The sequence below is a fragment of the Pteropus alecto genome, unplaced genomic scaffold (genome assembly GCF_000325575.1).
Source record: "Pteropus alecto unplaced genomic scaffold, ASM32557v1 scaffold50, whole genome shotgun sequence".
Taxonomy (NCBI): domain Eukaryota; kingdom Metazoa; phylum Chordata; class Mammalia; order Chiroptera; family Pteropodidae; genus Pteropus; species Pteropus alecto.
The window spans coordinates 14,673,818-14,690,130 of NW_006431918.1; the positions used below are offsets into that span (position 1 = coordinate 14,673,818).

Consider the following 16,313-nt stretch of genomic DNA (forward strand, 5'->3'; position numbering starts at 1 on the left):
GAAAACCTCCCAAACTTGATGAAAGATATAAATATAAACATCCACGAATTTCAATAAACTATAAGTAAGGTAAACTCACAGAGACCCACAGCAAGGCACATAATCAAACCTTAAAAAGCTAACAACAGAGATAATTTTAAAAGCAGCGAGAGAAGCAAATAATCATATACAAGGATATTCAATAAGATTATCAGCAGATTTCTCATCAGAAACTTTGGAGGACAGAAAGCGGTGGGCTGATATAGTCAAAGTGTTAAAAGAAAAATTTTGTCAACCAAGAATCCTATCTCTGACAAAGCTGTCTCTTCAACAGTAAGAAATAAATGAATGCATTCCAAGATAAGCCAGGGCGGGGGAATTTGTAACCACTGGACCTGCCATGCAAGAAATGCTCAAGGGAGTCCTGTAAAGTGAAATAAAAGGATACCTGAACTATAACTGTAACTGAAAGCTATATAAATTAATAAAGATCTCGATTAAATATTACTCAATTAAAGATTACTACAAAGCTACAGTAATCATGTAAATAGATGGGAAAATTATAAAAACTAACATTATTTTAACACTGGTTTGTAACTGTACTTTTTGTTTTCTATGTGATTCAAGAGAAATTTAAATAAGTAGTCTAAAAGCTAGTATTATTGTAACTTTGGTTTGTAACTGTAAATTTTGCTTTCTACATTGTTTGAGACTAATGCATTTAAAAGAATTAGTAGTTTATGTTTTGGAGCACACAATACACAAAGATGTAATTTTATGACATTGACAGCTGAAAGGAGTCTGGATGGAGATGTAAAGGATAAGAGGTTTTGTATGTTATTAAAGTTAGCCTGGTATAAATTCAAATTATAGTGTTATAACTAAGTAATTTAATGTAATCTCCATGGTAACTATAAAGAAAATAGAATATACACAAAGAGAAATGGTAAAGAAATTTAAACATTTCACTACAAAAAAATCAATTATAATACAAGAGAAGATAGTAATGCAGGAAATGAGGGATAAAAATAGCCATAAGGCATTTAGAAAACAAACAGCAAAATGACAGAAGTAAACTTCTCCATATCAGTAATTACTTTATATGTAAATGGATTAAATTCTCCAATCAAAAGACAGATTGGCAGAAAGAATGAAAACACATGATTCAACTATATGCTGCCTACAAGAAATTTAGTTTAAATCCAGAGACACAAATAGACTGAAAGCAAATGGATGGAGAAAGATATTTCATGCAATAGCAGCCAAAAGACAGCATGCGTATATGTATTTACTAACATCAGATAAAATAGACTTTAAATTGAAAAAGTTCACAAGAGTCAAAGAAGGACATCATGTATTAACAAGCTGAAAAGGAAGTTGCAAAAACGAATCCATTTATAATATAGCATGAAAAGAAATAAAATACTTAGAAAGGCAAAAGACTTTTACAATGAAAACTATAAAATATTGCTGAAAGAAATTTAAAATATATATAAATAAATGAAACATCCATGTTCCTGGATTGGAAGACTCAATATTATCAAAATTTCAATACTACCCTAGTGATTTACAGATTAAATTCAATCCCTATCAAAATCTTGATGATAATTTTTTGCAGAAAAAAAAATCCTAAAATTATACAGAATCTCAAGGGACCATGAAAAGACAAAACAATCTTGGGGAAAAAAAGAACAGAACTGAAGGACTCACACTTCCTGATTTCAAAGATTACTGCAAAGCTACAGTGACCAAAACAGTGTGGTACTAGCATAAAAACAGACAGCAACTGACTATTGCTGCCCATTGATAAGGTGACATGTAGAAACAGTGAACGAAAAGGAAGAAGGAAAAATCTGCCAAGTCCTCTCATGGGTACCCCAACAGGGAACCAGCTGACCAAAGCAAAATGTGGTTTCCAGAGTCTTGGCACTTGCATTACAAAGCAGAGTGCAGAAGGGAACATTGGGAGCTGGGCAACAGTATATTAAGCATCAGACCATCCTTTGGGTCAAGAGAGCAGTAGTCAATAAGTATGTGAAAAGATGCTCAACATCACTAATCATTAGAGAAATGCAAATTCAAACTACAATAAGATACCACCTCACATCCATTAAGATGGCTACTATCAAAACAAAACAAAACAAGTGTTGGCAAGGATGTAGAGAAATTGGTACCCTTGTGTACTTTGGTGGGAATGTAAAATGGTACAGCTGCTATAGAAACAGTATGAAGGTTGCTCAAGAAATTAAAAATAGAATTACCATATGATCCAGCAATTCTACTTCTGGGTATATACCCAAAAGAAATGAAAGCAGGGTATCAAAAAGACATTTGTACACTCGTGTTCACAGCAGCATTATTCACAATAGATAAAACATGGAAGCAACACAAGTGTCCATTGACAAATGAATGGATAAGCAAAATGTGGTATATACATACATGGAATAGTATTCAGCCTTAAAAATGAAGAAAATTCTGCAATATACTACAACATGCGTGAACTTTGAGGACATTATGCTAAAATAAGGCAGTCACAAAAAGACAAATAGTGCATAATTCTACTTATATGAGGTACTTAGAATAGTCAAATTCAGAGAGACAGAAAGGAGGACAGCGGTTGTCAGGGACCATGGGGGAGGGAGGAATAAGCAATTATTGTTATATATGTTACATGATTTTTACCACAATTTTAAAAATTGAAAAAAAAATGCAGAGCAGCAAAACAAAAGAAAGGAAAGAAGGAAGGAAGGAATGATGGAAGGAAAAATCCAGTGGCATTTTCTAGCTTCTTGTATGTTAATGTGGTGATGTTGTTACATGGTACAATGGAAGGAGCAGCTCTGGGGTCAGATTGGCCTAGGTTTAAATCCAAAAATCCAGCCCTGCAGTATTATCGCCTCATCACTTCTGTATAAACCTAACCAGAAGAAAGCATATTTGTTTTAGACTTCTAAGATATTCTATTGCCTTGAGCAAGTTACTTAATGTCTCAGTCCCATACATAATATAGAAGAAATAATATAAATCTCATAGATTTGCCATGAAAAAGGTAGTATGGCTATAGGGTAAGTAATCAGTAAATGTCAATTCTCTTTTTCTTTAAAAAAAAAAAAAAAGGCTATTAGTATGCCCGCATGTGAAAGTGTCAGACAAACTCAATATCAGCACAGAAACAGATATAATAGTCTTCGTTAACTACAGCCTCTTTTTTGTAAGAAATGCTGACTGAGCTCTCATGAAGCCAGATACTCAAAAATTAAATCTATTAAGCTGGCCTATAGCTTGAGACAAGATGTTCACTCGTCCACAACAAAGGGGAAGAAGGAATTGCACAATGCATCTCTGTTCTCATTACTCAATCTCTACCCAACTGAAACCTTGCTTCATAAGAGATTAGCCGCAACCTCTGAGAGCAATAAACATCCTGAATTGCAAACCCCATTTTGCCACCTCACAGAACCATTATAAATCTCAGTTGCAGTAAATGTATCTCTTATTTTATTTATGGAATGACCATTTAGAGAGAAATTTTACAATAGTCATTATTATCAGTCTTTCAGCCAACTCTTCAAATTGGGGGAAGAAGAAATTAACATGCAATATTAATTTTTTTATTTTGCATTTAAAGGAAGGATAGTTTGCTCTTTTGAAGGGATGCAGGGCAATTTCTGGGATATAAGGCTAGCAGATAATTTCCACAGTTGGGTCATTTTTGCTTCCATCTCATTCTGGAGATGGGTAAAAACGATTGGTCACCAAAAGATTAATGGACAAATGCCCTACAGCAAACAACAAGTGTGCAGTATACACCGAGAGGTGTCAATAATTTACTACTTAGGAAGGAGATAACTAAGCAAGAGTAACAGATGGTACTTCACCTTCATAACAGTGAGGGATGAGAACATCAGGGCAAGTCATAGAAATATATATTCTCTCTGATGGTGGTGATGGTGGCAGGGGGGAATGGGCAAAGCTCTGCACCCTCCCACAGCTACAGTGAGCACAGTTGATAGAAAGAACTATCATTCTAGTTCTACTCTTGTAGATGAGAACACTCTACCCTTTCTTCATTTAACCTAAATCACTCTCTGTTTGAAGTTATTTGATCAAGGGGCACAAAAGGTTTTGGGTAAGAACTGATTAGTAGCATAATTCTTCCTTTCCCACCCCTTGCTGAAGAACCTTGATACATCATCATGTGGCCTCACCACGGCCCATCTTCTCAAGATGAAGAGGACAGCAGGGACCACAAGAAGCCGTAAGTTTACTTGGTGAAACTATATGGTCACAGTGTGATTACAGATAATGCAATATGTTTCCTAAGGTTCAGGGGTATAACACATTAGAATGCATTACAGAGAAGATAATTTAGAACTATCCTAGGCTGATTTTAAAGAAACAAGTAGGGAGGTGACTTTTTACAATGGTTTATGCTAAATTTTAAGAGGGGCATGGACGTTGAGGAAGCAGGCGCAGGGCTACTTGGCTTGAGCCTCACAGGATGGCAGTACGGAAGCGTGGTCACAGTGTTCTGGGTTCTGGTACCCAGCTGCAGGTCTGAATGGATTTTGTCTGTATTGCTGGGCAATTAGTTTGCAGGATGAACCTATGCTAACCAAATCCTCAAAAGATTGACATATCAAACAAAACACAAATGTATTTATTTGTAACAGGTATATAATAAACATTTACAGTGATTTCCATACTTCATTTCCTCAATCCTACCCATTATCAAGATAGCTGGGAGACCAAATTTATCATCAGATTGTTATTTGTTGAACAAAGATTCAGAACAAAAAGAGATGAATAAATTCAGGGAGTATTTCGTTGGGGGTATTGGAAAGCCTTCTGAGTGGAATATGCTTTCCAGGTGATCTGAACACTAGCATCTCTCTTCTCTGGAAAGTGTTAGATATCATCAGCAACAAATCCTCATTGCCTAGTCTCCCCTTTTTAAACAAATGCAGATAGATTATCTGTCTACCACGTCTCCAACCACACTAATCCCGGTTTTCTTCAGATGGAGCACAATACAACTCACACTGCTCTGTTTTCTATTCAGTCATTTTCTTGAACCTATAGCTGGTTCATCTTAACTATCCCAATCTTTTCAGTCCCTCATTACCAGCTCTCAGAAAAGGTTACTGATGATCGGTCTCTTCAGTTATGTATTGTTTCTTATTACTTCCTCTGATGAAATGATTTTCAACTTCTGGAGGCGCTTTAATATGTAAGTGACAAGTTCCCACAGCCTGCCTGGAGGCACAAAGATGCCTCCCATAGGCTTGTTCAGCACCATTTATTCTGTTCATCTGTGGAATGTGTTTGTAATGTGTTTTATTTATTTTGCCTCCACATATTCCTGCTTTGCTAGAGGAAGAGGTGAATAAACCACCCTGCCTCTCCCCGCAAGAAAGTAATTTTTTCACCTTAGGTGGGCCATCTGTTTCTCCTAACACAGCTCTGCTTTGACTTGGATTGAATACATCTTGTCCCAGGCATTTTGCCAGCTGTAGGCTCCAGGAAATGGAGCAACTAGAAGTGGTTTCCTTGTGATATCAGATCTTTTTTTCTTTTTTTTTTTCTAATGCAACTTATGGAATTAACCTAAAGGAGATTGTGCATCACTGTTCACAGGAGTGGTTCACAGAGTGGCAAGAGTCCCCACGTCACAACCAAACTGCATATGAACTTCCTAAGAAATTCCATTGAGGCAAGTTGGTAGATCCAGCAGTGGGCCTGACAAATGGAGAGGAAAATTGTGTACTTGCTTTGGACTCAAAACAGACCCCTAAGCAGAGGGTTCTCAACTCTTGATGCAGATCCAATTCACCTGTGGAGTTTTCAGTCTTCACGCCTTGGTCCCACTTAGCTAGCTGCTTCTGAAGAGAAGCCATGCTGAGAACAATCCCTTTAACCTTTGGGGACCAGAGAACTCTTCTTAAGCTCCCAAGCTATTGGGGGAAAAAATTACCCAAGGCAGAAAAAGTGTCAAAAGGTACAGACTGCATAGTAAAAGAAATGATCAACAAAATGAAAAGATAACCTACAGAATAGGAAAAATATTTGCAAATCATGTATCTATAAGGGGTTAATATCTCAAATATATAAACAACTCATACAACTCAGTAGCAAAAAAGCAAATAATCCAATTAAAAAATGAGCAAAGTTCTATTTTTAGTTCCTTAAAAATAGAACTACCATATGATCAAGCAATTCCACTTCTGAGTATATATCTGAAGGAAATGAAAACACCATGTCGAAGCAATATCTGCATCCCCATTCATAGCAGCATAATTTACAATATAGCCAAGACATGGAAACAACCTAAGTGCTCATCAATGAGTGAAGGGATTAAGCAGTTGTGGTATATTAATACAATAGAATATTCAGCCATGAAAAGGAAGAAAATCCTGCCATTTGTGACAACATGGATGAAACCTGAGGGTATTATGCTAAGTGAAACAAGTCAGACAAAGACAAATACTGTATGATCTCACTTATATGGGGAATCTCGAAGTTAAAAAAAAACCTCATAGGAAAAAAGATCAGATTGGTGGTTACTGGAGGTGGTGAGTGGGGGCAGGGAGTGGGGGAATTGGATAAAGGTGGTCACACAGTACGAACTTCCAGGCTCGTGATTAACAAGTACTAGGGATGTGATGTATGACGTGACGACTGTGGTTAATGCAGCCCTGTGGTGATTTAAAAGTTGTTTAAGAGAGCAGATTCTAAGAGTTATCACAAAGAAAAAACTTTTCTTTTTCTTGTATCTATATGAGATGATGGATATTAGTCAAGATATTATGCTGTATACCTTAAACTTATACAGTGCTGTATGTCAATTATGTCACAATAAAACTAAAAAAAAATGTACAGGCTTAATCTGGAAAATGATGAGCTGTGAGATGCAACAGTAAATTAAGGGCAGAGTGATGCTCAGGTTGTTTTCTGATATTGTTATTCAGAGACTCAGGGTTGTGGCAAGGAGTAAGTCACAAAGAGAATAAGGCAGCCTCAGCTTGGCAACTATGGGCCGCTCAGGCCAATGGAGGGAATTTTCTCCTGCTTTAGCTCAGAGATAGAGCATCAGCAAGGGCAACAATCCTCAAATGACTTTAAGAGATAAAGCAATATTAGTAGCTGCTTCCAGGAATCAACAAATAAATATGGGAGCCATTTTATGGAGGTGAGAGATAGAAGAAATGGCAGATATCAAGAGATAGAAGAAAAGCATTCATGCCTTATTCTAACATATGTTGGAGAAGACTTTGAGTCTTTCTGAACTATTCAAAAGGGATCAGGCCATGGCTGATCTTCAGGCAATACATAGGTTAAAATATAGAAATACTGCCCTGATGGTCAGTAAATAGCTTAAGTTAGACCATATGCCACAAAATGACATCATCCAATGGCCATTGCGTAAGTGGTAATGAGACTTGGGACTGGTACTTCTGGACTTTGGGGCATAAGCTGAGCAGACCAAGGTGGTAGCTGGAGGGAACACAGTCCCTGCCTGCTGCTCAGGAGGGGCCCAGGATTTGCAGGAGTGGTGGGACAGGCCCAGCTGGTGGCAGTGTTGTAGGTGGGGGTAGAAGTAAAGACCCTCCAGGTACAGGCTACGTGAGAAGTGCTACCATCCAGAACACGAGGGACAGGCCACCCAGTCATCCTGCCACTGCGTGCCTAGTCCAGGTCTAATGACCATGGATTTAATGGGGAAGTCATGGAAGAATTTGGTACAGTTTCCCCCATAAAACTGTAGCTTAGAGACAGGCCCACTTAGTTTCGTGAGAGCTCATCAAACATAAGACTACACCAGTAATTTCTACAAATCAAGAATGATTTAGAAATTACTAGAGTGACTTGATGATCATTTTACCTTTTATCACATGGTAGTTTCATGACCTATAGTTTAGTTTAGAAGATAAGAAATATTTTAAATTTTTATTTACATACCGATTATTTATATATTGATTATATTTATTTTAAAACTTACAATGACCTACAGGTTGTTAAATATCATCCTTAGATTAGGCAATGTGGAACTGGGGGAATAGCAATTCAGCTGGTAGAGTCTGAAATGGCTTCATTGTAGCCCTGCCCCCATCCCAGGTTGGTCTGACGTGGGTAATCATGGGTTTCATTTGATTTACAAATAAAATGTTATTTTCCATTTGTTGGTGAGGATCAGGCCTGCCAAACCTCATCAAGATTTCTCTGTCATTAGTTTTCTCTGACTTCCTAAATCTTCAGAAGGATACGCTCTGCAGTCACAAGATACAAACTAGACAAAAGAAAAGGCTAGGTTAGGTTTTTAGTAACTGCCAAGGCAGTGTAGGCCTGAAGTTCATTCACAGAACAAATAGCTACTGAGCACCTAAACTGTGCTGGGCACAGTGCTGGGCACTGAGGATACATAACAATGAAACAGACAAAAACCCCTACTCATGGAGACAACAAGTGATTGCAGGTGGTGGTCTTTATTCAAAGGCAAAGGAACAATGGAACCAAGGAGAAAGCTCTGATCTCATTTCAGCGTCCTGCCCTCTCCTGCACACTCTGCCTTTCTTGGGTTAGGTACTGGAACACTGGGATTGACACCACAGAACTGTGGAGCTTGCCTACTCTGAGACAGTTAAGCAGTCATATGGGCGGATACCAGGAAAAGCCTCTTGTTCCAAATTTACTGCTGCTTTGTCATGACTTAGTATCTAAAATTCTGCCACTCAAGAAGCATTTTCCAACAAGTGTTCCTCGGAACCTAGTCATCAGAATGCTTATTTTTTAAAAGAAGTGTTCAGTGGTCAAAATAATTTGGTGAACACTTTAGCTTTGGAAGATTCACGATGAACTGGTATATTAAGAATCTGTATGACTTCCATTGGTTTTGGATTCAAAATTTGGGCATCTATTTTTCAAATTACTTGCCTAAGCCTCCATTCCTCCATATTGCAGGTAACTCAGTATCTCTCTCTTATGGACTCCTCATTCCTCAAATTGCTCAGGAACTCTGGGAATTTACTTAGTTCACAGGGAGCAGTCTTGTTTCAAAGTTCCACGTGGAAAGAACTGATCAGTCCCTCAAAAGTTCTGATTTTAATCACTTATACAGTGTCACTGTTGAAAACTGGTTCCGATAGGCTCCAATGAGTCCTTGTCCAGCACTGAGGACATAGACTCCTAAGATGACAGTTTCTTGGATTTACACTCACACAATCAGCCACCGTTCCTCAAACACAACAGCTTTGCTCAGGTGACCAGGTATAATTGGGTTTCTAGCCACAGTTACACACTGTATGTAGAACATGCTGTCTTCCACAAAACTCTAGGCCTTGGTGTTGAGCCTAAGTCACTGAGCCAAACTCCTTTTTTCTTGAGGGAACGATAATGCTTTTTTCTACCAGGCGATCTCCATCAGGGCTATATCAGCCCTTCAGAAAGCTATAATTAAGTTGAATCTCAAAAGGGGAAAAGGAGAGGAGATTGGGTCTTAGTCCCTTTCCTCCTGGAGGATTCTTGGCCCTGGGTAAGTTCAATTTGGCATATGAGGGGGATACTGGGAAGAAAAATATTTGTAAATATTCCTTCCACAGAGACATATATATAGACTCACCTTATACTGGCATAATTAGGGGTATAACAGGAAACTATCAAAGAAGATTCAGGAGGTCAATGTCTTACTCTGTCAGGTCTCTTCTCCAGCTAAATGAGCATATTAAGTTTGAAATCACCACAAATGTTTCTGGGAAGTTGGAATACTTGAAAATCATTGGTTATTAATAATTTGGCCCAAATCGTTTATCTGATTTCTTCCGATTTGAGAGGTAGCTAAAATCTGGAAGGATATAGAACATAGCACTTAAAAAGTTTCATGGGAGCAAAAGATAGAAAGAGATTCTAGGATATTTTAGGTAATTAAGCATCTGAATGGTCCCTGTCACATAGAGAAGGAAGGGCGATGAAAAAAAAATAGAGGAAGATTTTTATCTATTATTCTGGGGAGGGAGGCAGGTAAAGGAAATATAAGTGTCCTTTGTTCTATTTTTATTCTTGCAACTCTTCTGTGAGTTTGAAATTATTTCCAAATAAAAAGTTAAGAAAAGGAAGAAAGGAAGGAAGGAAAAGAAGGAAGAAATAATCCTCATTATAATTTTTGTTTATTAAAAGGGGCATTGAATATTTGCAGAAGCTCCAATCTAATACATCATAAGGTATGTTGTCCTTCAGAGAGAATTAGACTCCAAGAATTCTCTCCTGAATTCCTTCCCTTGAACTAAAAAGCCCTAAAACCCTCTGGGGTTCTTGACAAGCCAGTCTTCATCTCTCAGAGAATCGGGCTCCTTCCTAATGGAGAAATATCACTGCCTTTTGGGTCAGGGGAAAAATTCCAAGCATTTGCCAAAGTGGCTTCAAACTCATTAATTTTCTGACACTCAAAAGGCCATAATTTCTATGGAGAAGACTAGTATGATATTCTTCATTTTCTCAAATATTTTATATCAAGTGACTTAAGTAAGATACAAGAAAAAACATAGCATACACTGTAAAGTTTTCTTGACACTAGGATATTTTATACTCAGCCTTAATAGATCAATCAATAGAAGTCATTTGGATACTCTGGGAAAATGCAATGAAAATTCTGTAAGGTGGTAACAATGTGGGGGCAATATTTATTAACTCGTCTCCAAAGAAGGAACCTCTTTGGAATACTAGAATTAAAGGCAAAGACTAAGTTCCCATTTGATAGAAGATAGTGTTATAAAAAGGCCTTTATTTTCGTAAAATTGTTATCATGTTTTAGACTTTTAGTGAACATATTTGCCTCTCACGCTAATGTATACTCATGTTCAAAACATAACAAGTTGTGTTTTAATAGGATTATACTGTATGTAAAACATATCACATGTTTAAAGATGAAATATCTAGGGAAAATATTTCCATTGCTTACTATTTCTTGGCATTTCATGTGTCCTATCTGATGTGTATGTGCATAAAGAGAACTGGTTTTAGTTATCTAATACTGTGTTATATTTATTACTTCAACTTACAAATGCTTTTATTTGGATTTCCAAACATGAAATTTTTAACATGTTTTATTAGTGAGAGAGCAATAGGGGAACAATTCTGCAGCTAATTTAACACCTATAAATTTCCCTGTTTGTAATGTAAAAGAAGTGGCCTCAGCAGACCACAGGTCAGCTCATATTTCAAAGAATATCAAATGTAAATATTTCAAAATTGCCCTATATTTTAAGTTCTCTTATTCCATAAAATATTTATGGGTTCATTGTTTATACTTTTATAACAAATGGTACCTGGTTCTGAACAGATTTATTATATGAAAGTGTTTATTATTTTTTAAATAGCTATATTTGAGAGGCCATATAAAAGCTAGATGATTTCAAATCAATTATTACAATTAACATGAACACTAAATGTTAAAAACATAGTGATTAACTTATTTGAAAACTTATGTCCACACAAAATCTGCACTCAGATATTTATAGCACTTTTAGTCATAATTGCAAAAACTGTAAGCAACCAAGATGTCCTTCAGCACGTGAGAGGAAAAAAAAAATTGTGCGATATCTCTATAATGGAATATTATTTAGCGATAAAAATAAATAAACATGGCACAAAAATACATGGATGACTCTTAAATACATATTGCTTAGTGAAAGAAGCCAGTCTATATAGACTACATACTGTGTGGTTCCAATTATATGGCAATCTGGAAGAGGTAAAACTATAGAAATAGTAAAAAAGATTGATGGTTACCAGGAGTTCCTGGCAGGGGGAGGGCTGAATAGGTTGAGCACAGGAGATATTTTAGGGCAGTGACACTTCTGTACCATTAAATAATGGTGGATATGTAACACTAAGCATTTGCCAAAACCCATGGACCTTCATAGCACAAAGACTGAAGCTTAATGCATGCAAATTAAACAAATATATATATTTATATATTTAAGAGGTTGGGTATCCCTTAATGGAATGCAGAATATGACAAAACAATCAAACTGTATTACAAATTAATGAAACCACCTCACTGAAGGGTTTGGTGGAGAGAAAGGTCCTGACTTAAGTAACGTTGAAAACAGTCTATAAAACTGAAGTAAAAAAAATACTGTACATAAACACTGTACTCTAGTTGATAAAATTATTTATCAAAGGATATGGGTTAACGATTCTGAACTTGCTGTATGTGTATACTGCCATTGAACAACTAATTAAATGGCAGATGGTGGGAGATAGCTTCTCACTGTTGGGGTGGTAGGTTACAGATAAGAAAGCGGGGGAGGCTAGAACATTTCATGTAGTAATAGGTTAGAGTTGGAGACATCAGTAAACTCATGTTTAGCTTGGTATAGACACAAATGGTTAAATAGAGAACTATGCATAGATATGTGTACATATACAGATTAGTATAAACAAATATATTTCCTTGCTCTGTCAGCCGAGAGGGCCTAGAAGTTATGACACAACAGTTGCAATGAGCCTACCTAGTGCCTGGATCTTGGTTTCTAATCAACTCTCCAATAGAAGAAAATGCTCCTTGGAGAAATGGTTGGTTCTAGGACTGGGACAGAATATATACAAGATAAGCCTGGAGCATCCTGTAGTGCCAGAGAGTAAGAAACTGTTAGGAAAACAAAACAAAACAAAATACTTGATGAGAGTATATATCAAAAGGGCAGAGGAGACAACTGAAAGAGCTTCTAACAGCCAAAGCTGGAACAACTTAAGCAACAGTGATATTGGATTACAATCGAAAGTATAAAGTAAATATCCATGAGTTCATACTGATGCACATAAATAAATGAGGGAAAATAGACAAATCTCACATGCAGAAGAATTCCAAAAAAGTTATGTAGATACTCAAGGAGGTGGAACATAACTCCCTGGTCCTTAAGAGTGAGCTGCGCAGGGTGACTTCCAAAGAGTGCAGTGCGGAAAGCGGGAGATAAAGAGTAACTTACACTGGAGGAGACTGCCAGACTCTACCTCAGTCAGGTGGTCAAGGTTCATATCGATAGGAATGAGTCATGGTTATACTATGTACCCTTGATAAGATGGGATGAAAATAGCACTTTAACACTCGTTTTCCCAAAAACACATAACCCAAGCTTCATCATAAGATAAATATTAGAAAAATCTCAATTGAGGAACATGCTACAAAACACTTAACCAGTTCTCCTCAAAACTTGTCAAGGTCATCAAAAACAAAAAGAGTCTAAGAATCTGTCACAGTCAAGAGAAACTTAGAGCCATAACAAGCAAATGTAATAATGTGGTATCCTAGAAGGGATCCTTGAACAAGAAAAGGATACTTATTTCTTAGTTAAAGCTAAGAAAATGAACAAATTATGGACTTTAGTTAATAGTAATGTATCAATATGTAACAGTAATGTATCAATATCATTAACTGTTAACAAAGGTACCACAGTGATGTAAGATGTTAACTAATAGAGGAAGCCGTGTGTAGGGTATATAGGAAGTTTCTGTATTGTTAGCAATTTTTTCTATAAATCTAAAACTATTCTAAAATTTCAAAGTTTATTTTAAAGAGATATTGAAAACCATACACTCATAAAAAATGGGAAATGGAAGGGACTACAAAAATCATCAATTAAACCCTTAATTTTACAAGGGAGAAAACTGAGGATTAATAGGATTCAGTAACGTGCACTTCAGAGAGGGCCTTGAGAAGACAGTGGTGGCTAGCTGCTAACTTTGTCCTCAGTGACACTAAACGTTAATCACGGTACATAGTAGACACTCGAAAATTACTGAGTGGTGAATAATTCCCCCAAACCTACCTTCTATCCAAATATTTCAACCATTCACTTATTTATTTATTAACTCATTCATTTATTTAACAAATATTTACTGAGTGGCACTACAATTTTACTTCTAGAATTATAATCATTTAGAAACTCTGTCCAAATGAATGACGTTGTAAGAAGCTCTATCTAGCTGACTCAAATTTATGTGTCCAAGGAAGAATTGTTTCAAGCCAAGTATTAAAAGAAAATAGATTGGGGAGACACATTAAGAGTGATGGCTCCATGAGTCGTAGAGAGTACTATGGTTCATTTACACACAAATTATGGGCGATGACCTTTTTGAACAGTATTGTTATTTCAGATTCTCCAGTCTCTCATTCTACTTTTACTATTTATAGAGGCAATAGGCTAAGAGCATAGTTTTGTCTTGCTTTCCAGTTTCAGTTCCACAGTCTTGGCCAAGTTGCCTAATCTTTTTGAGCCTCAGTTTCCTGATGTGAAAAATCACCTCATAAAAGAATGTTGCTTAGATTAAATACACCAACATTTCTAAAGTGTTTAGCACACTTGGCAATGACATTATTATTACTAGTATCATTACTATTATTGTTATCATTACCAACCAACCAGATGCTTGTACCTGTGAAACAATTCTGGGAAGCTTAGGCCAATAACTCAGGTTCTATTAAAGAATACACACTGGCACACTTAATCGATCTTTTGATCTTTCTAGGTTTGATAAACCACAAAATTATCATTGGGTTCTGGGCTATGATTCTATTTATTGACAGTCTAATGCCTCTTTTTCTAAAGGGGTTGTTTTCAAATTCCTTTCTTTCTTGGCTTCTTTTCCTACTAAAGTTTATTTTCACATTAACATTATCGTTCATTCTAAATCTTCCATAGGCTGCTAAAACAAGATAGTTTTCCTTAACACGCTTCTCTCCTGATGTTCATTTTTCTGACTTTATTTCTATCACATTTAAAGATCATGTTACTCAGGGTGTTCACCTCTCTGTATAAAAGCTGTGAAAAGGTCCAGCAGTACCATTGGGCGCTTTCCTCTTTGTCCCCAGGTGAAAGAGGTCTTGTGTTTGTTATTCTGACTAAATGTTTCTGAGCAAGAAGACTCCCCCACAGTTGTCATTACAGACAAGGCTGCCTGTTTGGAAACCTTAGCAGTTCCCAAGTACCTTATACCTTTGAAACTGCATTTAAAATCAATGCCTCTAGGAAGCAGTGCTCTTCCAGTATATGTAGCAGCATTAGCTCAACATCTTACACAACAGCTCCTTGTTAATTCTGCTCTCCCCTGAAGAGCCTCACTTTAGACTCCTCCATGGAGTCTATTTTCATAAGTTTCACTTCAGTGGCAAGAAGCTAAGTTTGGGTGATAGAGGTTGAAAAAACCACTCTCAGCACAAATGTTTCAAGTTCAGAGGAAATCTCAAGAGAAACTTTAAATAGTTTTAATCAAAAAGAATACTCTTCTACCGAGTTCAAAAATAATTAAGTTAATAAAACAGGTTAATTGTTTCTTTTAAACTGATTTTAAAGGAATTTTAAAAGGTAATTTTGTCTGTAGCTCATTATTATTTTAACAAACATACTGTGAATTAGTGTTCAATTAGAGTAATTATCAAAAACTCCTTTTGTCAAGGATACTCACATAAAATAGGGAGGAATGAGTGAAGGTTGAAACCAGCTGCTGCTTCTCCCCACACTGCCACTCTCAATGACTCCAGAAGGATTTAAGCCTGAGGGAAATGAGAGAAAGTGGTCAGTTGCAGAACAGAGGAGTCACAGATTCTAAATCAGGTCATATGCATGAGCTCCCAGGTGGAAATCAGAGGAAGAGTGTACATGTTCTCATTTTTTCACAAGCTTAAGATGTCCAGCATCTAAAGTTATTTATACCTAAGACATCTCCTGAAAATTCATCTGATTGGAAGAATTTTGTTGTTGTTATTGTTTGTTTGTTTTTTTAGGAAATACCAATCAGCTCGTTTTTCAAATTTAATACGAATACTTTTAACATAATTGCTTAAGTTCTATATCAAATGTTTCTCTACTCATGAATTGGTTCTATCACTAATTTGTGGGGATTTTCTATTTGTAACAAACCTGATCAGACATTAGAATGATAACATATACCTATATAAATAAAACATACACATACACGTATATATATATAGAGAGAGAGAGAGAGAGAGAGAAAATATGGCAAAATGTTAACAGTCATTGTAGAAGGAGATAAATGTTCAGTAGACCAGTCTTTCAGCTTTTCTGTATGTTTCAAATTTTTCAAAATAACAAGATGGAGAAAAGTTTTAGACTAGCTAGAATAGTTTTGAGGGTATTGTGTGTGTGCGTCATGCTGATAGTTGGGGGACATTATATCTATATCAAATGTTTCTCTACTCATGAATTGGTTCTATCACTAATTTGTGGGGATTTTCTATTTGTAACAAACCTGATCAGACATTAGAATGATAACATATACCTATATAAATAAAACATACACATACACGTATAACACATACA

The 16,313-nt window shown here is 36.4% G+C and overlaps 1 long non-coding RNA gene across 1 annotated transcript in view; it reads right to left on the reverse strand.

Moving 5' to 3' along the window:
- Window positions 1-16,313, reverse strand: part of LOC107196790 — a 76,486-nt gene that overhangs the window by 47,286 nt on the left and 12,887 nt on the right. Inside the window, exon 2 of the long non-coding RNA XR_001518235.2 lies at window positions 15,439-15,526. This is a non-coding gene — a long non-coding RNA (uncharacterized LOC107196790). The remainder of the gene's footprint in view (window positions 1-15,438; window positions 15,527-16,313) is intronic.